The sequence below is a fragment of the Diabrotica undecimpunctata genome, chromosome 3 (assembly GCF_040954645.1).
Source record: "Diabrotica undecimpunctata isolate CICGRU chromosome 3, icDiaUnde3, whole genome shotgun sequence".
Classification (NCBI taxonomy): Eukaryota; Metazoa; Arthropoda; class Insecta; order Coleoptera; family Chrysomelidae; genus Diabrotica; species Diabrotica undecimpunctata.
Genome location: NC_092805.1, coordinates 132,355,767 through 132,380,754, shown reverse-complemented (window position 1 = coordinate 132,380,754; position 24,988 = coordinate 132,355,767). Strand labels below are relative to the sequence as shown.

General features: G+C 32.2%; 1 long non-coding RNA gene across 1 annotated transcript in view; it reads left to right on the top strand.

Annotated features, from left to right (window-relative positions):
- Positions 1–670: 670 nt before the first annotated feature.
- LOC140436172 (uncharacterized) overlaps positions 671–24,988 on the top strand; it is a 100,415-nt gene continuing 76,097 nt past the window's right edge. The window contains exon 1 of the long non-coding RNA XR_011950256.1: positions 671–757. This is a non-coding gene — a long non-coding RNA (uncharacterized lncRNA). The remainder of the gene's footprint in view (positions 758–24,988) is intronic.

Sequence of the window (24,988 nt, the reverse complement as noted above, 5' to 3'; positions counted from 1 at the left end):
TTTAAAAAACTTTGGTTCATTCCGTTGTTCCGACTGACCCTGTATAATCGGAAATGATTTTAAATTATAGACGTCTTTGATATACATCGCTATCGTTATAAACATTTTTTATATAATCCACAATAATAAATAAATATTTAACTATAATAATAATTTAGCCGTAATAAAAGAAAGTCAGAGGTTTGACGCACCCTGTATATAAAAAAGCACCTAGTACAAAGAAAAGTATAAACAAATTGCCAAAAAAGACTATTTATTAGAAGTCAATACTGGTATTAGATTTACAATAATATTATTGTAAACGAGACAATGACTAATAAGTAAAAAATTGTAAAATTGGCGAATTGATTTAGTGTCCGCAGTCATAATTAGAAATCCAAACAAACAACAAAAGCAACATTTATTAGAAACTATGTTGATTGCGTTTCAACAGTTCCTGCAATATTATTTCAAACTTTGTGTAAATTTCCGCTAATAAAAATGAAGAATATTTTTAATTTTCATCTACTAAGACACCTGACTATAACAGAGCTTTAATATAAAAGAGGAAAAATGAAAGAAGTGAGTCCATACACTAGAAGGCGCATGTGTGATAAAAAGGGGTCTACTGTCTTTTTCTTTCTTTTTTTCGAAGGCCATTCCGTTTCGTTCTTTTCATTTGCAGTTGATGAATGAATTTAATGGTGAAAGAATGTGATTTTTGGACATTTTTGTGAAATTTTTGGTGGACTTCGTGAAATCAATTTTCCATCAGATGGTAAACATATATAATTTTCATAATTTAATTCATAACGTATGTCTTGTCCGAAAACTATGTGGTCAAAGATGGGCAGAATACTGTGTTACCAAAACTGTTTAAAATTTTAGTTTGAATGCTTACGGATTAGCTAGTGGCTTAACTAACACTAAATGTTAATTTACAGAAATTAGAAATTATGCTTGTTTTACTATTTATTATAAATATATATGTTCTGGCCACTTCTTCTTTCAGTAAAGTTTTATTTAGGTTTTTTCAATTAATAAATAAATTAAATATTTATTTTCTGACATATTTTTATTGCTTTGGAATCTATAGATCTAGATTAAGAGATCTGTATTGAAAAACAATAATTGAGTTTTTAAAATAATTTAATTAATGCCATTATTCACACCACAATGCGTGCCATAAAAATTGTTATATTTTCGATAGAAGCTGTTACTGAAATGCAGAAATAAGAAACAGAAATAAGCATTTCAATTTTTAATTATCTAATTTTATATGTCGTATTTAATATATTGCCTTTGAGAGTATATCTACGTTAGTATAACCTGTCAGAATAACAACGATTCAAGAATATCTTTACTTTCTCGTTTTTTAAATTAAAATTGATAAATAATTTACGGAGATATTTGTAAAAATGTAGTTTTTTTGCACTAATTCATAAATTTTACTAATTTTTTTATTAACAAAGTAAAATGTTATTAATATATTTGGACATTGAGAAATTACCGTCTTTTAATTTTGTGTGAAATTTCCCCCCGATCGGTCAAATAGTTTAAAAGTTATTTAATTTATTTATCCCTAAGGCTAAATATTTAAACTATTGAACTTGCTCTATGAATGATACCAGACACATTTAGCAAATTTTATAGGATTCTTTAAGACTTAAACTATCTCAGAAGTTAAATTCATATTGCGTTTTCATCGAAATTGTTTACAAAATCAACGTTTGAGAAAGGGGTATGTTTTTTACTTATAAACAATTATAATAACTTCTATATTTTTCAAACTACAGACTTGTACGTATAACCATTGGATAGCTGGTAAAAAAACTCACATTTAAAAAAACCTTCTATGACCAATAGAAACGAAGTTAGTGGCTATTTTTTAAAAAATCATATCTCCATTGTTTATAAACATTAAGAAATAATTTGCACAAATTTTGAATGAAAATCTAAAATTTATATTGAAACTTATAGCTGTAAAATTCATCTAATTTTTCGAAACTTACAGCCCTTCGAAACGAAGGTACTTTCGAAAGATCGACATAGGAAAGTGGAGGAGATAAGTGTTTCAGCTCCGTTTTTTTTAGATTGGAAATTCAAATTGAAACACGTAGAAAAAATTTACATTATCTCGGCTTCCAATACAGCTAGAAGCCTCTTTTCTTTTAATCTGTTGCAGCTCGTCGAAATATGAATAATTACATAGTTTTCACTAGCCGGGAAATATTGGTTGGCAAACAAGAGTCCATTTGAAATTTACCGTAAAAACTTTATTTTAATTTGGCTGGAATAGTCTATCGCAGTATTAATTGACATAATTTTCACCCCCCTCCCCCTACCCTCTCGGAAAATCCGGCAAAATCAACATAATTATAATTAATATAAGGAATATAATAATAATACAATGTGTAAAACATTACCTGAAATTTACTTTATAAAATATATAAGTATTATTACATCATTCATATATAAAGAATATATGTTGATTTTCCAGGATTTTTCAAAATTTCTTTGGGGGTGAAAATTAAGTCATTATTAATAATACTGCGACAGACTATTCCAGCCAAATTAAAAAAAAAAAGTAAGTTTTTACGGTGAATTTCAAATTGACTCAATTTTTCCGAGGTTTCCCATATTTCCCGGAAAGTGAAAACTATGTAGTTATTCATATTTCAACGAGCTATCCCAGATTAAAAAAAGAGGCTTCTAGCTGCAATGGAAGCTGAGATAATGTTAATTTTTTCTACGTGTTTCAATTTAAAGTTCCGATCTCGAAAAAACAAACCGAGCTGAAACACTTATCTCCTCCACTTTCCTATTTCGATCTTTCGAAAGTACCTTCGTTTCGAAGGGCTGTAAGATTCGAAAAATTTGACGAATTTTATAGTTATAAGTTTCAATATAAAGTTTAGAATTTCATTCAAAATTTGTGCACATTTTACTTCTTAATGTTTATAGACAATGGAGATATGATTTTTTTAAAAATAGTCCCTAACTTAGTTCCTATCGGTCATAGAAGTTTTTTTTAATGTAAATTTTTTACCCGCTATCCAATGGTTATACATACAAGTCTGTAGCTTAAAAAATATATAAGTTATTACAATTGTTTATAAGTAAAAACATACCCCTTTTTCAAACGTTTATTTTGTATATATGCATTTAACTTCTGAGATAGTTTAAGTCTTAAAGAATCCTATGAAATATGCTAAATGTCTCTAGCATCATTAATAGAGCAAGTTCAATAGTTTAAATATTTAGCATCAGGGATAAATAAATTAAATAACTTTTAAACTATTTGACCGATCGGGAGGAAATTTCGCATAAATTTCAAAGACGCTAATTCCTCGATGTTCAAATGTATTAATAACATTTTATTTTGTTAATAAAAAAATAATAAAATTTAGAAATTAGTGCAAAAACGCAAGGTAAAAATACGAGTACTTTTTCATCTATTCGTCATCTAGTAATCCACCTACGTCTTAAAAGCTTCAGATATCTGCGAACAATTTTGCCTCGAAATCGATGATTTTTGCATAACCAGACTGGGCTAAATATATTTTATGTTTTGTCGGTACTAATATCAAAACCAGCTACGGCAACAAACTGCTACTCGTAGAAACTAAAACCTACATAAAAATAGAAAAGAGAGCACATAGACAATAAAAAATTTATGTTCTATTACGTCAGCTAAAAATCCATATTAACTTTTTGGTCGATTTTTGGTTGCTTACTTGCTTAGCTCCTTTAGCAAAGATAATTTTTTAGTTATTATATATTTTTCTCTTTTAATTTTGATGTAATAATTATACACGATTTTAACAACACCCTAAACAAAATTTGACTATGACCGCTTTCTTAAATAGAGTACCAACTCCTATTATACATTTAACAATAATTTCAGTTAGATATTATTTTTAAAATGCGAAGGACCCGATTCAACTTCCAATTATATTAAAATAATTTATTTACCTGTAAATATAAGAAATATAATTGGTATATATTTTTATAGATAAATATGAAAGTTATATTTGTCTATGGTAGATATAATGCGGTATTTAATTATATGCATTACTAGTTTGTGTACAGCATTTCTAAAGATCTCATCTGCATATGTCTGTAGATTAATAATATTTTTACCCTCATGGGTTTCCGTATTTAATCTATCTTACGGAAAAAGTACTAGTAACATATTTTTCTCTTAAATGTATTTGTTAATTGTATTAAAATACTACTTACTTAAAATTTTAATATTTTAATATAATGTTAATAGTTTTTATTATACGATTGATTATGGATTCTGTTTAAAATTTCAACATGTGTACCAATAGCCATTCCTTATATTCTCAACGTTTTCTGTAACACCAGAGTTAAAGTTTTCATTCTTGTTATTTCCCAGTCCAAGTTACTATTAAAAAATGTTGCAAATGGAATTTTAGAATAAATTTTTGTGCAAATTTAGTTTTTAATGTCAACTGAGTAGACGTTTGTGACACAGTGCTAGTTTACATTGCACGATTGTAAACAATGTAATTATTTAAACTTTTTTTTATTTAATTTACTTTTCAGGAGCAACATTCAGCTTTCTGAAAAAATTTTTGTTCAAAATATTTTATTATGATATTTTAATAAGTATGATTATAATCAAATCAAATTTCGGGTTTTTGAAATTAAAAAAGCCAAAAGCAATTAACAGAGCAAAAAGTTCACGTAAATTAAAATTTGATTATGTAAACAACAAATCAATGCCAATCATATCAAAAAATTATTAAAATATCAAAATTAAGTACGAAGTTTTCTTTATTAAAAAAAATTAAATGAAAAAATTTTTGTTTTGATCTTGAAACTTGCTTTTGTACATGTACACACTTCCTTTATAATATTTTTGAAGCAGACTAATTTTTGTACTTTCCTGCAATATTCACCGTAATTATTAACGAGCAAACCAATAACAGAAGTTTCATTACCATTAAGCTTATGATCTAGTTACATTCATACTGCATGAATGAATAAAAACTAATATTTTTTGAGCAACTCTAGCTGTTATTTGAGTAATTATTCTAAACTGGAATAAAAATCGCTTGATAAAAATCAAGTCTTCTCTAACTGAATTTTATATATACAACATACACATTGTATATACAGTGTGTCCGTAAAGTATGGAATGAATTCGATATTTCTTAAATGAAAAGCCTTTTTAAAAAAAATAAAGATATCGACGTGATGGGAATCAGCGAGATAAGATGGCCAGGCTCGGGACAGTGCTGTGTGGATGAGCATATGATATACTATGCGGGAAACGACAAACCACATCACTGGAATGGCGTAGCGGTGATTCTGAGCAAAAAGGTCGCTGGGGCTGTGATCAGCGTGATACCTCTCTCTGACAGGGTCATTCTGATGAAGCTGCAAAGCAGACCCGTTAATACGAACATCATTCAAATTTACGCTCCAACATCAGAAAAACCAGAAGAGGATATCGAGGAGCTCTACGCAATTGTACAAAAAGCACTAAAATACACCAAGAAGAACGAGCTAACCATCATCATGGGTGATTTCAATGCCAAAGTTGGCAAAAGCAGTGTAGAAGACATCGTCGGACAACACAGCTTAGGCGAGAAAAACGAAAGAGGAGACCGACTCATACAATTTTGCCGGGAAGAAGATTTTGCCATTGCTAACACGTGGTTTAAACTTCCCCCGAGACGACTTTATACGTGGAAGTCACCTGCAGATACAGCCAGCAATATCATCAGAAACCAGATAGACTTTATTCTCATTAACAAAAGATTCAAGAACAGCTTGACTTAGGCGAAGACCTTCCCAGGAGCAGACGTCTCATCGGACCACAACCCATTAGTGGGCCAGATATAACTCAAACTAAAGAAACTCATCAAAAATAAACCTAAACAGAACCTGGATTATGAAATGATGATGATGACATTCTGCAGATGACGGAACAAAGAAGATTAATGAAAAACAGGGACGCGAAGAAATACCAAGAAACCAACCAGACAATTAAAAAAGAAATACGAAGAGCCAAAGAGACATGGATGCAAGAAAAATGTAAACTAATCGAGGAGCTCCAAGAGAAACACGATCATATAAATATCCACCGAAGGATTCGTGAAGCCACTGGTCAATACAAGAGAAGAAACACAAACCCCCTCATAAATAAAGACGGTAATCTGGCGACAACAGTGAATGAGAAGTTTGGTTACCTGAAAAATATATATCGAAGATCTTTTCTAGGACGACCGAGGCAACCTTCCGGAAATAAATTGCATGATAGGGCCGTCAATTCTAGAAAGCGAGGTAAAGGCTGCTTTAAAACAGTCTAAGAATGGTGAGGCTACAGGTCCGGACGAAATACCCGTTGAACTTATTAAGGTGATGAGTGAAGTGAGCACGAAGGAGTTAATTGAACTGTTCAACGCCATATACGATTCAGGTAATATTCCAGAGGAATGGCTATTGTCAACATTTGTAACGCTACCAAAAAAACGATCTGTGAAAACGTGCGAAGATTTCAAGATATGATTCATGCACTTAAAATTTTTCTTAAAATCATACATGCCAGAATTTACAAGAAATGCGAAGAAAATATCGGTGAAATGCAATTCGGATTCCGCAATTCCATGGGTACACGTGAAGCATTTTTCACCTTACAAGTCCTACTTCAGAGATGCCGCGATGTCAGTTGTGATGTCTATATTTGTTTTATTGACTACGCCAAGGCATTTGACCGTTGTCAGCACCAGAAGATGGTCACTGCACTACAAAGAGTAGGATTGGATGAGAAGGGCATTCGGATCATCATGAATTTATACTGGAACCAGCGTGCTCAAGTCAAGGTCGAATACCAGCTGACCGACCAAGTGAAGATCATGCGAGGAGTAAGGCAAGGATGTGTGCTATCTTTTCAATATATACTCTGAGGAGATTTTTAATGAAGCCCTCACAAACCTAGACATGGAAATCCGAGTGAACGGTGAATACATCAATAATATCCGCTACGCCGATGACACTTTGTTACTAGCAACCAGCCTAAACGATCTGCAGGCCTTACTAGACCGAGTGCGAATTGTGAGCGTAACATACGGACTGAACCTCAATATTAAGAAAACTAAATTCATGGTTGTCAGCCGTACAAATTTAGATCCCGGGGCACTAATGGCAGGTATCGAAGAGATCCAGAGAGTCGACACATTCACTTACTTCGGAACTACCCTCAACGTACAATGGGACTACGCTCAAGAGATTAGATCCAGAATTGAAATGGCACGGTCTACATTTAATAAGTTGAGATCCTTGCTGTGCTGCAGTGATCTCAGTTTGGGAACCAAGATGCGGATAGTGAGGTGCTACGTTCTTCCAGTGTTACTATATAGAGTTGAAGCCTGGACACTGACGCAAGCCACTGAAAAACGAATCGAAGCATTCGAGATGTGGATATACAGAAGGATACTAAAAATATCTTATGTGGACCATGTCACCAACGTTGAGGTCCTACAGCGCATGACAAAAGAAAAAGAAGTGCTTAATTTAATTAAACAAAGTAAGCTTGAGTACCTCGGCCACGTGATGCGGAACGAAGAAAAATATCGAATTCTTCAACTCGTTATGCAGGGTAAACAAGAGGATTTGGCACAAGAGGACCGGGACGCCGTCGTATCTCGTGGTTGAAAAATCTCCGACAATGGTTTGGGATGACCTCAGCAGAGCTGTTTCGCAGAGCAGTCAACAAAACCATGCTAGCCTTGATGATCGCCAACATCCGGACGGGATAAGGCACTGAAGAAGAAGAAGAAGAAGTATCATCTCTTTGTGGACTGGTGGTCGGCGAAAACACGCCGGCGCATGGAGATGCGCCGGCGTGTTTTCTCCTTAATTTTAATGTTAGAAAATACTGTAGAAGATGTCGAGGTGTACAACAAAAGAACTAGAGCTAGAAATGCCGAACAAAACTTCAGCATAGACCACTATAATTTTGAGGTAAATAAGTTAACCTATCTGGGTTTTCTCATAACAAGCGATAATGACACATCTGAAGAAGTAAAACGAAGGGAACTGCTAGCTAGAAATGTTATTTTGAACTGAACAAGCAGCTAAAAAACAAAAATTTAAGCCAAAAAACCAAAATTGCAATATATGGAACACTCATATGATTATATGGAATGATAGACGCAAATCCTGTGCAATATCATTTCGAATTGTACTAGAAGTATATAGAAATAGCTAATGGTTAAGATGTAATATCTTTAATGAAAATAGGTAGGCTTGGATGGTTTGGACATGAGATAGATGGACGGTGTACGGTGTACCGATGAACGGTTGGCGATGAACAGAAACGACTGACGAAATAGAAATGGAAAAGGTCGACGCTCGACTAGGACTGTAACACCAGTGATGATAATGGTCTTTCATTTTTCTATATGCCTTCCCCATCTCCATGTTAGCCCAACTGTCCTTTCAGTGATATCAGGCATCTTTATTTGTCAGTTTCTATTTGTTTTTTTTTTTAGTTTCGATTTAGTCATTTTTAAAATAAGAATCGAAAAGAAAAAAGAAACAGAATATGACAAATTAAATGTTTTTTTTATTTTAATAAATGTGTTTTTACAACTTTTATTAATTGAACAATTGATATACACAAATAAACAGCATTTAACTACTAAGCATGATACTAACGCGTTGAAGATAGATCTTTAGTTCTTGGTGTAAACAATTTTTAGATAAAAATTTTTGTCGTATTCAAGAATACATATATATTTAATTATAAACCAAATATAATTAAAAAGTACTATTAAAATCATAAAATTTTTAGTAAAATTTCTATGGTGAACAAAATCAATAAAAAAATAACTTCTAGGAATTCCAAAGTTATGAAAACAAGGACAGGTTTACCCCAGCTAATCCAGAACAATTCTAGGATTAGAATAATATTCTCGGCATGGCCGGGTATAGGCCTTCTCTTTCCCTTAGTCGTTTGTTCCTGGAACTTCGCCAATTTAAATGATAAAACGATACTATTAACTTAGCAGGGGAGTATTACTATAAATTATACAAGATTTTACCTAAGGTTAAGTTAGTGGATCTAATGGTGGAGCCTCCCATTAAATTTAGTGAGCTATTATGCCTTTAAGACTCTCCCAGTAGTAATGAAAACATTGAGCACTAAATAAGGCGTTCGGACAATTTAATAGCTCAAGAGCGCCATGAAAATATCGTCTAATTTTAGAGCTTTCGTGCTTTTATGCTGCTTTTCACAAGAGTTAAGTGGGGCTAAGATCACAAGCTTTATACAATGTAAAGATTATGTTTAACATAAAGACCTCAGGATACTTTAATAAGAAGTCATGTTTAAGATTTACAAGAAAGAAAAAAAATAGTTATGAATAAAATTCCTGGAATTTTGTAACTTAAAGGTTAATATAATTAGTTTGTTTGTTTCAACGTAATAAAACAGGGAGACTTAAATGCAAGATCATTAAATTAGAATGATAGAGCTACGAACAGAAACGGACTCCTAAATAACTACATAGAGACTAACAAAGACAAGTTGGCTATAGGGCTCATCGAGCAGGCCCATTTCTTAGGAAATGCTCAACCAACTCATCTAAAAACCTAGAACTGCAAACAGAAATTATTTTAAAATTGATTATATTTGGTTATCCCAAAGACTTTTTATGCAATTAAATTAGTAAAAAAATAATGAAGATATGATTATCCTATACGCATACCAAGAATCGGTCATTATGAAAAGGGGTCATCTCCACTTTTTGGATATTTCCACTTTCTGTCAAATTCCTATTTAACACACGTAGACGCGTCTATATCATATAAAAACCGGTCAACTTGTAATATTATCACTGTAAATATAGCATACCCCACAATCTAGTTCAGTTTGAAAACAAGTCACCTCCTAAAGATAACCAATTTTCAAAATTAACGGCGATTTGTACTTACCCATAGTATAATGGTTTATTCTAGGCCTATCCACAGTAAAACGGTTTCTTATATAGGTTGTTCAGAAACTCTCCTGAAAAACGAAGACCGAAGATTCCTCAGATAATTTTAAGACAATTTAATCCAATTTAACAATTCCAAAAATGCTTTCTAAGGGAGCTAGAGCTCTTTGAAGATGGCGCCTTGTAATTAGTTTTTTTTTAATACCTACAGAACACTTCTAGAAGGAAATTAATTGCAAATTTCTAGTCCCTGTCATAGGCCTCCATTTTGGGTATGTCAATGTTTATTTAATGCATAACTTTTTGTCTTTATTTTTTAAGCATTCGTTATACTAGATTATTAAATTTTCTGGTGTTCTAGTACTAAATTTTTCGTTTTTTCGTCATGAAAGTTAAATTAATAGATACTTTAATTACTTTTATAAATCACCTTTTGTTTCAATAAATGCAGCGCAAAATTCGTAAAAAAAGTTTTGGAAACGAAGTAAAAAATTAAATTGAAACAAAATTTGATTTAAAATTTTTAAAAATAAAGTATCAACAGTAGATAGTTACAAAAGATGCTCGATGTGATGACCATTAGTCTCTATGCATTAATTTGCCCTTTTGCTTAGAGAACGCTAAATTCTTGCAAAAATTCCAAACTTTTTTTCAATTTTCAAAATTTCTAATTTAAAAATTTCTAAATTCATTGCAAGCATCATTAAATGATTGTGACAGAGATTTCGGTACCGTTAAAAAGAAAATTTTGTCACCAGAACAGGATTAACTAAACCATACATTGATGGCATTCTTGAAGAAAGTTTTTTACTTTTAAAACCTCAACAAAAGGGTAGTCCATCCGAGGTTTGTATCTGATCCTCAAAATCTTTCTGCTTATCAGGGGAAAATTTCAATAAACATAAAAAATGTATTAGAAGTACATTTCAGATAGTCACAAGCCATGCTACAACATTATCTGTGAATGGTTTACTATCACTGCCGAAGAAACGGAAGAAGGAGAAAATTAAACTATCCTTATTTATTTTAAATGTTTTTGTTTTTTGAAGTTATACTTCTATACGCGCGTTCGACCTTGGAAATTTGTACGGGAGTGAATTGGCAAAATCATTACATATATAAGATATAGGTAAGAGAGAGACAGAAGATATATTTTCTCTCTCTTTCTCGCTCGAGAATAAAAATGTTCCTTTTGTAAATATTATTTAATATTTATTAATATTATTATTATTTTATATTAATTCGGTAGATATATACATTTGGCAAAAGCTTTTTGCAAATAAATATTCCTCCTGGAACTTCTATGATTCGTAATAACCTTTCCATTTTTGGAATACAATAAATAAATAAACACAAACACAAAATACAACCAAAAAACTGACATAATGTTCTTGAGAAATAATGACATTGATTAGCCATATGTTATTACTTAAGGATCTGGTCGAATGAGTTGAGGCGCGGTATTTAGAATCAGAATTCGCGAGTTCGATCCCAATAAGGGGATATATTTTTTTAATTATTATGTTCTGATTTTTGTCACTTTGGTTTTAAAAATCAAAGAATTGAGAAATCATAATATATTTTTTAATATTGTTTCGCTAATTTTATACATTGTTTAATTTTGCAAACTAATTTATTTATCATTGAATATTTAGTACATATAGTAGTCATGGGCGTAGAGATGAAAGGGACAAATATAATGATTGTTATTTAAATTTCTTTTATGTATATGTTTATAATATGCATAACATAAATTTCAAATAAGATCGATTTTATTTTTAAATTATGATTTTTGGCATATATATGATACTAGTGACGTTATCCATCTGGGAAGAAAGAGTTATTCTTTCACCGAGAGTTAATTTAATAAGATTTTCACAATTTAGTGGGGATTTTGAAAGGGTGCCACAAAGAATAAAAAAATCCAGGGACCTAATAATTTATACAAGTGCTTTCAAATAATATATTAATTTTTCCATGGTCCCATTTAAAAGTATCTTACAAAATGGCGCCAAGACGCTATTAATAAAACTGAGGCTTAGTTCAGTTAGGTACCTAAAAATTTAGTAATTCAAGTTTTAGGGTTCAGAAAAGAGTTGTTTGGGTAGGACTTATTTCGTTTTTGAAGTTATACTTCTATACGCGCGTTAGAAATTTGTATGGGAGTGAATCGGCAAAATCATTACATATGTAAGATATAGGTAAGAGAGAGACAGAAGATATATTTTCTCTCTTTCTCTCTTGAGAATAAAAATATTCTTTTTGTAAATACATTTAATATTTATTAATAATATTATTTTTTTATTAATACTATTATTATGGTAAATTAAACATATGCGTAAGTAAGTTATTCATATTGTCAATTTTAAATACTTATGAGTGTTGCATTTTAATTTGTATTGTAATAATATATTAAATTATGTTGCAGTGTATTGTATTGTATTTTTATATTAATAACAAAATAAACAATGAATTTTACTGCATACATATATGAAAATAAAAATATACATTTTTATCAAAATATTGATTCAATTCTTTATTTACTTTACTCCTATTACAGGTCAAATGTTGTTTATATACAGCAAACGATGCACCATATACCTATATACCTAATTCTGTTTCTCTTTCTGCTCTCTCTTACCTATAGCATTAGATATGTAATGATTGTGCAGATTGACTCCCATATAAATTTGTATAATATTCATCGGTTTGTATGGTAAATCATAAAACCAAAAAATACATAAAAACACTAAATTTTCTAATAGTAATGAAGATAAGTTATATACCTCTCCTGTAAAATTTAAACAAGTGGAGGTGACAATTTTTCAAAATGACTAATTCAAATGAAAGTTGAAGTGAAGTGAAAAACAATTTTACAATGCGAAACTGTCCTGCAAAATTACGGTCACTTTTGATTTTTAATCATTTAGAATAACTGGTAAACTATTGCTTGTAGATAAACTCTTTTTTCATATTCGAGAAACTCATAATTTCTACAGAAATTTAAACGAAATATAAACTTATTCTGGGACAATAAGATAAAAAGTAGGAATTATTTTTTTAATTTTCAGTTAATTTCTTTATATTAATTTAAAAAAGTAACTAGTTTTATTTTAATGATAAATACTTAAAGTCTTATTACATAGTAGAGGATTAATTAGAATAAAAATTTTTAAATTTTTTAGGAAAAATATATTTTTTTAACTGTTTGTTTATTGATAATATTATTAAAACATTGCATATTTATAATTTACGCAAAAAGTACATAAGAATTAAAAAAAAAAGATTTTGATGTTCCGAGAGCACAAAATACACCCTCAGATTTTTTTCAGCCAAAAGCATAGGCGGTTTCCTGCCAAGTAAGGCAACTTCAGTCAATTACCATTTTTGAAAAGACATAACGTTCTCAACAACTTTGGTAATTATACTCTTTTCACACAATTATTGTTAAACATTTTTTTAAAAGGATTTCTAGAGTGGAAATCGAAACATCCAATTTTAGTTAGCATGCCATTTTATTTACAATAAATCGTGGCTTAATCCCATATAAACAAAATATTTAACTTGGACATGTAACAAGAAAACAGTTTTAGAATCTTATTAACCTTTAATAATGTTTGAAATAAGGTAAAATTACCGCACACACGACCGACATATTTTTTGCAAATATTCCCTAGCTTACCACTATAACAAACAAGTTTAGAAAGGGTCTGGTCACATCTTGTTAAGGAATCAAATAAAGTCCTAGCCGACCTTTTCTTTCGTGTTATGTTTTTATGTTATCCCAATTAAAAGGGAAATTTTAATTGAATATATGAATGGTCCTTTCGCCCTTCCAAATAAAATAGTTTTATTTGAAATTCGGTACAAAACATTTCTGAAGCTTTTTGGGTTATTTCGTATTTCAATAGTAAGATGACTCAGTAATACTATATTGTTAAATAAAAATTTTATGATACATACTAGGTGGTCAGACAAGTAATCTCCGTTGAAACAAAAAACATGTTTTACGGAAAATTCCGGAAAACAAAAATCATAGTGGTAAGCAAGAACAAGATTGAGAAAGGCAGTTTTTATGCTAAAGGAAAATTTTTGGGCAGGGTACACAGATATCAGTACTTAGGTTGCGAACTTAATGAAGAATGGGATAGAAGTACGGAAATAAAACGGCGTATTGAGATAGCTGAGATGAAATCAATATTATGCAATGGAAAACTCAACATAGAAATTAGAACTAGAGTATTAAGATGCTACGTGTTCTCTGTTTTGTTGTAAAGAGTTGAGGCCTGGACAATTACAGAGACGACAGAGAAAAAATTCATTAACTTAGAAATGTAGTGTTATCGAAGAATGTGGAAAATATCTTGGACATAACACATAACAAATGCGGACACGCGACAAAGAATGAAAAAAGTAAATACTCAACACTATAAAGAAAAGAGAAATGAGCTACTTTGGTCACATACTAAGAAACGAGAAATACAAATTGATGCGGCTGGTCATACAAGGGAAGGTGAAAGGCAAAAGAAGACTGGAGAGAAGACGCACGTCTTGGCTGAAGAATCTGAGACAATGGAGTGGGAAAACGTCAATAGAACTTTACAGAACGGCTGCAGATAAAGTTAAATGGGCCATGATGATCGTCAATGTCCTTAGGGATGGGGCACGTTAAGAAGAAGAAGGCACCGACAAACGGTGCCGACAGGTGAATTAAGGGTAATAAGTTTGCAGAATTGATATCAGTTTTACGACTTCGGATAATGCACGTGTTACCTTATTTTTCTTGGAATATGGCCATTCTATTTTTCAAAAACCTTTCACTAGTGTAAAGTTGATCAAAGAGTAAACTTGTGCAATTTTTAAATTAAAAACTATGGCTAAGAAATTTGCTAGATCTGTTCAAATTGTTACTTTGATTGGTAATGGAATTAGTCAAAGAGAAGTGACCAGACAGCTTGGAGTCAGTCGTTGTATGGTCCAAAATATTTACCAACGATTCGTAGAGACTGGATCTCACGAACGACGACCAGGATCAGGCCCAAGAAGAATCACGACGGCGAGAGAAGACCGTTCTTTACAACGCACTTCTCTGCAAAATCGGTTCTTTACGGCTAGATCAATCCAAAACCGTTTTTAAAATGCTCACGGGTGGACTTTAAGCACTTTTACCGTGAGAATAAGGTTGATGGAATTTGGTCTAAGGGCTCGCTATCCAGCAACAGGACCTTTGTTAACAGCAGCACATCTACAACGCTGACTACAGTTTGCTAGAGACCACGAGCATTGGACGATAGAGATTGAAAAAATGTTTTGTTTAGTGATGAGTCCAGGATGGTTCTTCATGGCTTAGACGGTCGCATCAAAACATACAGAAGACGTGGGAAACGATATGCTGCTTGTGTTCGAAGAGTACGTGTTGCGTTTGGAGAAGGTTCGGTAATGTTTTGGGCAGGCTTTTCATTCGAGGGCCGTACTGATATCGTATTTATTGATAGGGGAGCGTTGAATGTACACCGATTCATTACCGAAATTTTAGATGAGCACATAATGCCTTTTTCTGGGTTTGTCGGCAAAAACTTTATTTTTATGCAAGACAACGCACGGCATACGTAGCCAGGATGGTAACGCAATATCTGGAAACTATCGGCGTGCCAAAAATTGAACTGGCCAGCTTAAAGTCCAAATTTGAACCCGATTGAACATGCTTGGACCAACTCAAACGAAGGATAAGAAACAGAATACCTGCTCCAATAAATCGTGAGCTGCAACGGTTGGCACTCATGGAAGAATGGGAAGCTTTTCCTCAAAACGACATCCAGAATTTAATCAATTCAATGCCAAATCGAATGAGGAGTGTAATTCACAATTCACGACTTAATTGTAATTTTATAAAGAAAACAGCATAAATGTATAATGTTAATTTTTTTTTATTTTTCAATAAAATCAATATGTTGGAAGAAGTTGACATTTTTTATTTAAAAAATGATTGCATACTGCTTTAGAACATATTCTTAAACATTACACAAACATCTAACAATAATCACTCTGTGGTATGATTCGTAAAAATTACAAAATAGCAAAAATTTTAGGTGGCCTCTTTTTCGTGATTGATTTTTATACTTTTATTTTTAGACTTTTTAATGTTCTTAATTGTGATATTTCTGGTTAAGCTAATACTATTTATGGGTTCAAACGGTCAATAAATTTCCAGACATCGCTACGATTTTAGAACCGTAGAGGAAAGCTCGGCTAAAATACCTAATTAATTTTCATCGCCCGTCCCCTTTATATTCGAGAAATTTTATAGCAACATGCAATTTCCTACACCGATATTCATTTCTGAAAACGGGCAGACATGAGAGAAGAGGGTAGACAAGTTATATCCAAGAACGGGGTCACCTGTTTAACCCTAAATAGCCACTTAAAGCCCGTTTCTCACTGACCAGTGGTCAGGACGTATCGTGTTGTCACCGATTGTCACGTCTCTACCCAAGAAAAACATTATTACAGAGAGAGCCTTTTAAATGTTGTGAAAAAATTAGCTGAAAATACTTCTTGGAAAGAAGTTCTTCCCTTTTGTAAAAGAGAAAACACCAACAATATACAGATACTATAGGTGTATCAACGTTCTTATGAAACAATGTATTAATATATCATAGAAGTTTAAACTATTCCATTAATTAAAAAAATTATTTTTAAACGAATTTTAAAATAAAAACGACAGGTGTTTCCAGCTCTCTTTTGAAAAAAAAAGTAACAATTCACTGCTCTTTAAGAGCATGATCACTTCTAATTAAAGCAATGCATTGTAATTTGTACGCCAGTCTCTCGAAAACTCACCCCAACCTTATTTCATACAAGAATCCGATCTAAGTTTTCTAGTCCATTGTCTATCTTTGATGAAGCTAATTTTCTAATGTTTTAATGGCACATAATTTCTCTCAAAACTGTTACCACGTGACATGTTCTTGTAGCTTTTTTGGTAGGGGATCTCTTGGTAACTAGGTAATTCAACGATCGGCGGCCATCTTCTAAACCCAGTACTTTACCAACTCAACCCTGCTGATTTTTCAACTTTTTCAGTCGACCGAACTTTTTGTGAAGAGATTAGGTTGGTCATGTTGAGGTTTTAGGTGATACAATGAGCTAAAGAGACATCATCCGAAATGGTAAAAAGATCTTGTTTTGTTTTCGATGTTCACAGTGAGCCTGGTATTTATTCTATCTGCATAATTTGACATAAGTTCGTTGAAACTCGGTCAGAAACTATCCAGATTTTGATGATTTTGAAGGAATATTGCTTCTCTTGTGTCATTCGAACCAGCACATAGAGAAGACGATGTATGTGTACAACTTTTGGTTTCTACCTTAACAGATTCTTAATTTAGTATACCACACCATTGATTTTCAAGTATTTTACTGCATTCTTTATAATTTAATATAAATAGTCACATGAATAAAGACTAGCTAAATTACTTGGACAAAGGTTTGCTAACTTAACATGATCATTTGAAACGAAAAAAAAAAAAATTTCTTAAAACATAAAATAAATTTAATTTCAACCTTTTATTTTTTACAATCTTTTATATATATATATATATATATATATATATATACATATATATATATATATATATATATATATATATATATATATATATATTTAGCTTACTAAAAATTTTACAGGCCAGAAAACTAGTTATTTCTAGCAATTGAGTGAATATATCATCGTGAGAACTACTCGTAACTTCAATTTTTCCATGTATTGTAAACCGGATTACCAATTTATCTAAAAAAAATTGTTACCCTTTTTTCAACATTTATTCCTATTTTTGACCCTATCACCCTTTAGTTTAACTCGTTTCAAGTTGGGCTTTCTAGGTGAAGATATAATTTTGACAAGTGTTCACCACCGGTTTAAACAGGTGTGAAGAAAATGAAACAAGTCTGATCCCCTATAAGTTGCAATTCTTAAGAATAAATTAAGTACTACTAAGTCAAATACTTTGTACTAAAGTTATTTTTACATAATTGTATAGTAATAATTTACCTGAAATTGCCCCCAACCTAGTCGTAAGGATTTTTTAGATTATTTTAGTAGCATATTGTACAAAAAAGAGTTTTCGTGATTATAATTGTTTCACCCTTTAAAAATTAAATACATAAAATATTTAAATAGTATTAAAAATGACTGTAGTTAAATTTATTGTCATGATATAAAATAGAGATGGCCAATAAATTTGCCGAATACCTAGTGCCGAATTTTAGTTTGTGGAGTCTAATATTTTTTGTAAAGTCTCTATTTTAATTATGATTGAAACTGAAATGGATTAACTAAACAATAATTTTTTATTCTTTTTAGGTACGTGGCTAAATTTTTATTTAATTGTAGGTTTATTAATTTAAATACACAGTTAATCCAATACAAAGAGGAATTAGAGTTAGTAAGACCTTTTTTATAATTGTAGTATATATATTTGAATTTTACCTGATTTTAATATACTTAAGTGTTATTTTATAAATGTTATTTATTACTTTCTAATGTTAAGGGGACCAACTGCTCTTTATGGTTTAATAAAATAGTCGGGAACACATACCCTTTTTTCAACAGCTTTTGTAATATGTGATCTAAGTCAGGTTTACACGTATCCAGTAACTGGCAGAAGTCTCATACTGATCTCATGCAGCTAGCGCGGGGTTAGAGGGGACGCTGACGACAGACACTGCCATGAAACATAGACCAGCTTTCTATTCGAGACAGCGCTGTCTGCCAGCGCTATCTCGAATAGAGCTGGTTTGTTTTTCATGCCAGTGGCCTTCGTCCGCGTCCTCTCGAACCCCGCTCCATTGTTTGTTGACACTTGTAAATACATCGTTTTAGTCGCTAAAGTACAAAGAGTACGACAAACGACTCACTTCACCAAGAAGAAACTGGCGTACCAATGAGACTGGCGCGAACTACTGGATACGTGTAAACGTACCTATCCAGCGCTGTCCTAGTCAAGCACTGGCATGCCAGTGAGAGTAGTGCCAGTTATAGGATACGTGTAAACCTTTATTTAAGATGAGTTTTCAAGTGCACTGATTATTGTTGTCAGTCGACTGGCGCCAGTTTATTGGCATATGAAAACAATCTAAATCAACTGGCTACCGTAAAATGGCTCCATTAATATATGCACCAGCAAAGTAAAAAGCCGTTGTACTTATTGGAGCCAGTTTGCGTTTTTAAAGCGTTGTTCTTGTTCTTGGTCGACCGAAGAAATAAAAAAGTTGTTAGACTTGTAAGAAGAATATCCTTGCCTATAGAACTACAAACTTCCGTCATATAAAAGTATGAATCAAAGAGAGGCGGCTCTAAGTGAAATGGTTGAGGCTATGTCAGACACTGTAAAAAACTTTGATTTTTTGCAGTGTAACTCAAATATGCTTCCGGGTCTTTATAAGCTAACTTTTCTATTTAACTACAAGACGCCCCTAACGTACGTGGACCTGATATATGGAACTGCGCTTTCTTTTCTTCTGCAATATTTTATCCAGTATTTTTTTAAACTTATTATGCTAAAATTTGTACTGTAGCATTAATACTTGCACGTACTATTACAGTTGTCACCATTTTAATACCAGTCTCGTTTAAAACAACAGAAATGTATGAAAATGAATGCTGGCACAATAATATTGGCCCCAGAAAACTTACGTGCTCCTGGCGCCAAAAACCAGTGCATGTTAAAACCTAATTACCCACTGTATCTTGAGTACGAAATCAGATGTATTTCTCTACATTGATATAAAAACGATTTTTTCAATTATAATTTGAGTATTGAACATTAAAAATTATGATACTTTATATTACTTTACGCAGGTTCAGGGCGGATACACGGGGGGCTAAAAAAGGAAAATCCCCCCCCCCCCCCCAAGTAAGTCCAAAATAGAAAACCTATTATATGTCTTTTATGCAGTTTGCGTTTATGCGTTTATTTTTTTTATTTTTTTTGGTGTGTATTTTATTGGAGGTTCCCTTCCAAGTTGAAAGTTCCCCTCCCAAGGCTAATATCTAATTAAAATTATCCTTTTGTGGTCTTCCTATTGATCGTCTTCCTATTGTAGAACCGTCTCTTGCCGTGTTTACTACTTTATTTGTTGTCATTTGGCTTATATGATCGTTCCATTCTACTCTTCTACTTCTTACCCGAAAGCAAAGACCACGAAAACGATGGAAAGACAACTTACTGCAGGCACATTGAAAAATAGACAGAGTCATGTCTATATTAAAAGAAAAAGAAGAAGAAGAAGAAAAATATCCTAAACGAGATATCCTCGTTTAAGAAGGGGCGCTACATTTTATATTTAACTCATGTTAAAAATTAATGAACTATGTATTTCTGAAGAACTTTAATTTTCTTTTTGTATTATTTTAGAATTTGTAGTGATTTTTTAAACCTGGCACCTGAGAATGTAAAAATATTAACTAAGGTTTAGATTGTCATTCTAATTAAAGGGAACTTTAAGATTACCCACCGTTGGCGAAAAAAATGTGCGAAGCATGCACCTGCCGCCCGAAATATGCCATTTATTACAAGTAAGTCAGAAGGTTTCGACCAACCAAGACAAATTTGAGCCACAATAAACAGAATAAGAACAAACTGTGGTAGGTGCTCTGATTTGCTCTTTTTGTGCAAGCATCTAGTAGAAGAATGCCCAATCAGATCTCACAATGACAATTCGTCCAATTTCTTCTTCTTCTTCTTCTTTGTGTGCCTCATCCTTTAAGAAAATTGGCGATCATCGCGGCTCATTTAACTCTGTCTGCGACAGTCTTGGAGAGTTCTATTGTCGTTTTTTCACTCCACTGCTTTAAATTTTTCAACCAGGGAGTGCGTCGCCTCCCCAATCCTCTTTTTCCTTCCACTTTTCCTTGTATAACCAATCGCAATATTTTTCGTTGCTTAGTATGTGACCAAAGTAGTTCATTTTCTATTCCTTTATAGTATTGTCCATCTTTCTTAATGTTTCCGTGTTTGTTACTTGTTGTGTCCGTAATATTTTCTACATTTTTCGATAGCACCGCATCTCAAATCTGGCAAGTCTTTTTTCAGTTGCGTCAGAAATTATCCAACTCCAATTGATTCAACTCCTTATAAAGGGCAGAGAATACGTAGCATCTCAATACTTTAGTTCTAATTTCTATTCCTAATTTTCTATTGCATAATAGTACTTTCATCTTATTGAAAGCGCTTTTGGCCATTTCAATACGTCGGCGTCGTTTAATTGTTCCACACTGATGTTCCATTGTTCATTTAGCTCACAGTTACATACCACTCAGCACTGCGTAGTGCTCAGTCAAAATTTGCCCTTCTCTGCTGTCCGCAAGGAGTATTGTATCATCTGCATATCTGAGATTATTCACTAGTGTTCGTTAATTGATATGCCTTTATTGATGTCTTCTATAGCCCTTTAAACAAATTTCTTAGTTGGGACCAAAGAGTCAATTAAATATATTTGTCAACTAAATACTTGTTAAAAAGATTAAGTATGGTTATTTACTGCTTATAATGTATTCTCCCCTTTGTTTATACACAAAAGTTACCTGTAATGTAACCATAAATAAATTTAAAAGATTATCAATTTTAATTCTTGAACTGTTCTCATGTTCTTGTTGCCTTTTCTAGATACCCTTACAAACAAGTTATAGAAAAATCATATAGATGTGTCATTTTTAATTCAACAAGGGGTTAAAACCCGTTTTTTTTCTTCACACTTGTTTCTATCGAGAGATGACCCTGGTCAAGAGTGTTGCTTTAATATACCTTGAACCCTAAACTTTAAAAAATTAAACTAGATTTAGTTAAAAGACTTCTGAGAACAAATTTTTAAGGGCAAATTTTGTAGCAAGGGTTAAACTTATTTCTTAGAAACTGGTAACTTGTTTACAATACATGAGAAATTGTAAGTAAGGAACAACTAAGTATTACGGTATTCATAACGTTAGACTAAAAAACCTGTTATTTTTAAAAAAGGTTAGACATTTTTAGTCTTATTTATATTGTAACGATCAACTGCTCTACTAGTTCTGATATAAAGGGTTTTAGAGAAAAATAAAGGTCTCAAAAAATATATTTATATATAAAAAAATTAAATACTGAGGAATAATAATCTTTATCGTTTCCACTTTAAGATAAATTTTTAGGAAAATCCGATCTAAAGGCCAAAGATTAAACATTTTTCCCAATGGACTGCCGGAGTGATGACGTAGATTTTATTGACAGCTGTCAGTTGCACTTTCCAAACAAACCTTGTTTAGTGTGGATAATTTGCATTTTTCGTTATTTTTTCATTTTTTTTTACAGAATCTTTCCGCTTTTTGCAATATCTAAGTATTCTAATAGTTACTACAACAATTTTACAAGGTTATGTAAATAATAAAGCATGTTGTTTTATAAAAATAGGAATAAAATGCATGTATCAATGAAGTAAGGTTAGAATGTCTTTAATTTAAAATTTTAAACTATATTTCATAGAAATAGAACACTGAATTATGATGGTATTATCGTAAAAAACACTATACTTAAAAGAAAAAGCAGCAGAGGAAGCAAAATGTTAACTTTATAGAAATTAAAAAGTCTTGAGATTGGGCATTTAAGATTTTGTTTGGAAAGTAATAATAACAATATGACAACTGTGACGTCATACTCCGGCGGTCCATTATAGAATATTAGTTCTATAAGAAATTTTAAAATGGATTAAATCATAAGTGAACAGTTTATCAATAAAATAAATATACACAGTGTGGCATTATTGCGAGGAAGTTCAATTACTTATTTGATGTAAGAGATACAAAAAAATATTTAAGTAGAAGTTGAAGCATAGATAGGATACGTTAAAAATTAAAGACTAAACTCCAAAAACACCAGAATTGCAAGTTTTTAAGTTTTAGTGTTCTATCATAATTTAAACAATTTCAACTAAAATAGGGATTTCAGGATCTATATTTAATTTCATATTTTATTTTATATTGTTTATAATTGCCATTTGTTTTCCCATTTACAGTACACAATGTGTCCTGACTCTGCTTTATTTTCTAATCTATCTAGCGTTAGTGGAATTATAGATCATTTTATTTTCTCTTTTTAATACCTTCGCTTTCTACAGTTTTTCCTTTAAGGCACAACATTGATATTTCAATTTTACAGCAAGATTTTCTATTTACGATCTTTCCGTGACTTATTTGTTAACACGGATCGATCACAAAAAAAAATAGGTTTTTTCTAACAGGTGGGAATTGATGCTTTAGATCCCTATCTCAGCAAAAATTTGTATTGACAACAATAAGCAAACATCCGAATTAGTTAGCAGAGATAAGACATAGAGCGAGGCAGAGGTATAAACTCTTATTTTCTTGAATTAACATTAGAATACCTCTACCACGCTTATTTCTGATGGAAGGTTGGAAGGTATTGATTGATATCTCAGTAAGTTGCAAGAAATTTGTTCGTCAAGGACTTCCTAATATTATTGATAATAAATTATTGTTGCATCATGGGGGAGACCACCGAGTTAGGGGTTTGTTCTGATGATGTGCTCGAATACTGGGTCTCATCATTGGGCCCAGTTGCATAAAATCGTTGGATAAACGTCTGTCTAATGCCCTTATGTCCAATTTCTGGTTCGGCGATATGAAGTAATTTCTGAAGTCATGGAGTTAATGTTCTATTGGTAGCTAATAAGTACACTCGGAACTTCAAGTAATGACTTTTGTATAATTTATAATCTCACAAATAACGCGACAATTCATTACAAAGTCCATTGCTTGTACCTTGTAATTTGCAACTTTGTACAAGTATTTTCCGGCCTAGGAAGTTTTGCAATAATTTAACATGTTATTAAATTCTGCCGGAAAATGAATATCCTCGTAATTAAAGTATATTATAGATTTTATTACAATTATATACAGATAAATTAGGAAGTTAAGATATATGAGATTACAAATTAAAGGTTTAATCATCAAATCAGAGATGAGTGTGAGACAGTATTCTTCTTCTTAGGATGCCTTTCCGTTCCGAACGTTGGCGATCATTTTGGCTATGATGACTTTGTTGGTTGCTATACGGAATAGCTGTGTTGAGGTCTTTCTATCCTATGCTCTCAGGTTAGCAAGCCAGGATATTTTTCTTCGTCCTGGGGTCCTTTTTCTTTTAATTTTACCTACCAAAATGCATAGGAGTAGCTCATATCTGCCTTCATTTGTCATTATATGTCCCAAGTTCTGCAGCTTAGGGCCCTTCACGATGTTGACAAATCCGCGGTTGTGTTCATCCTTTGTAGTACTTCCTCATTGGTGACTTTGTCTGTTCATGATATCTTCAGGATTCTTCTGTATAACCATAGCTCAAAAGCCTGAAGTTTTGATAGTTTCCTTTTTTAATGTTCACGTTTCTACTCCGTACAGAAGCACTGAGTACACGTAACGTTTAAGGAGCCTTATTTTTGTTTCTAGGGTGAGGTCATGGCTCTTGAACACGAAACTCATAGTCAGGAATGACCTTTTTGCCTTTCTGATGCGACATTTAATCTCTTGGGTATTGTCTTATGACTCATTGATTATAGTTCCCAAGTAATTGTACTGTAAGACACGTTCAATTCTCATTTGGTTCACATACAGATTTGCTCCAGTTATGTTTTCCTTGCTGATGATCATTTTCTTGATTTTGCTGGTGTTTATATCCAGTCCATATGTTCTAGTTGTTTCCGTTCTTTTGTTCATTAAGTTTTGCAGCCTTCTATGATATTAGAAAACACTATTGTATCATCTGCATACCGCAGGTTATTGAGCTTGACTCCATTTATTGAGATGCCTTCATCAATATCTTTTAAAGCCTTTTCAAAATGTGCTCCGAGTACAGATTGAATATCAGTGATGAAATTATGCACCCCTATCTCACTCCTCTTTAAATTTTGACCTGATCTGTATATTCTCCATCTATTCGGAGCACCACTCATTGATTCCAATACAGGTTAGCTATAATTTTTAGGTCTCTTCT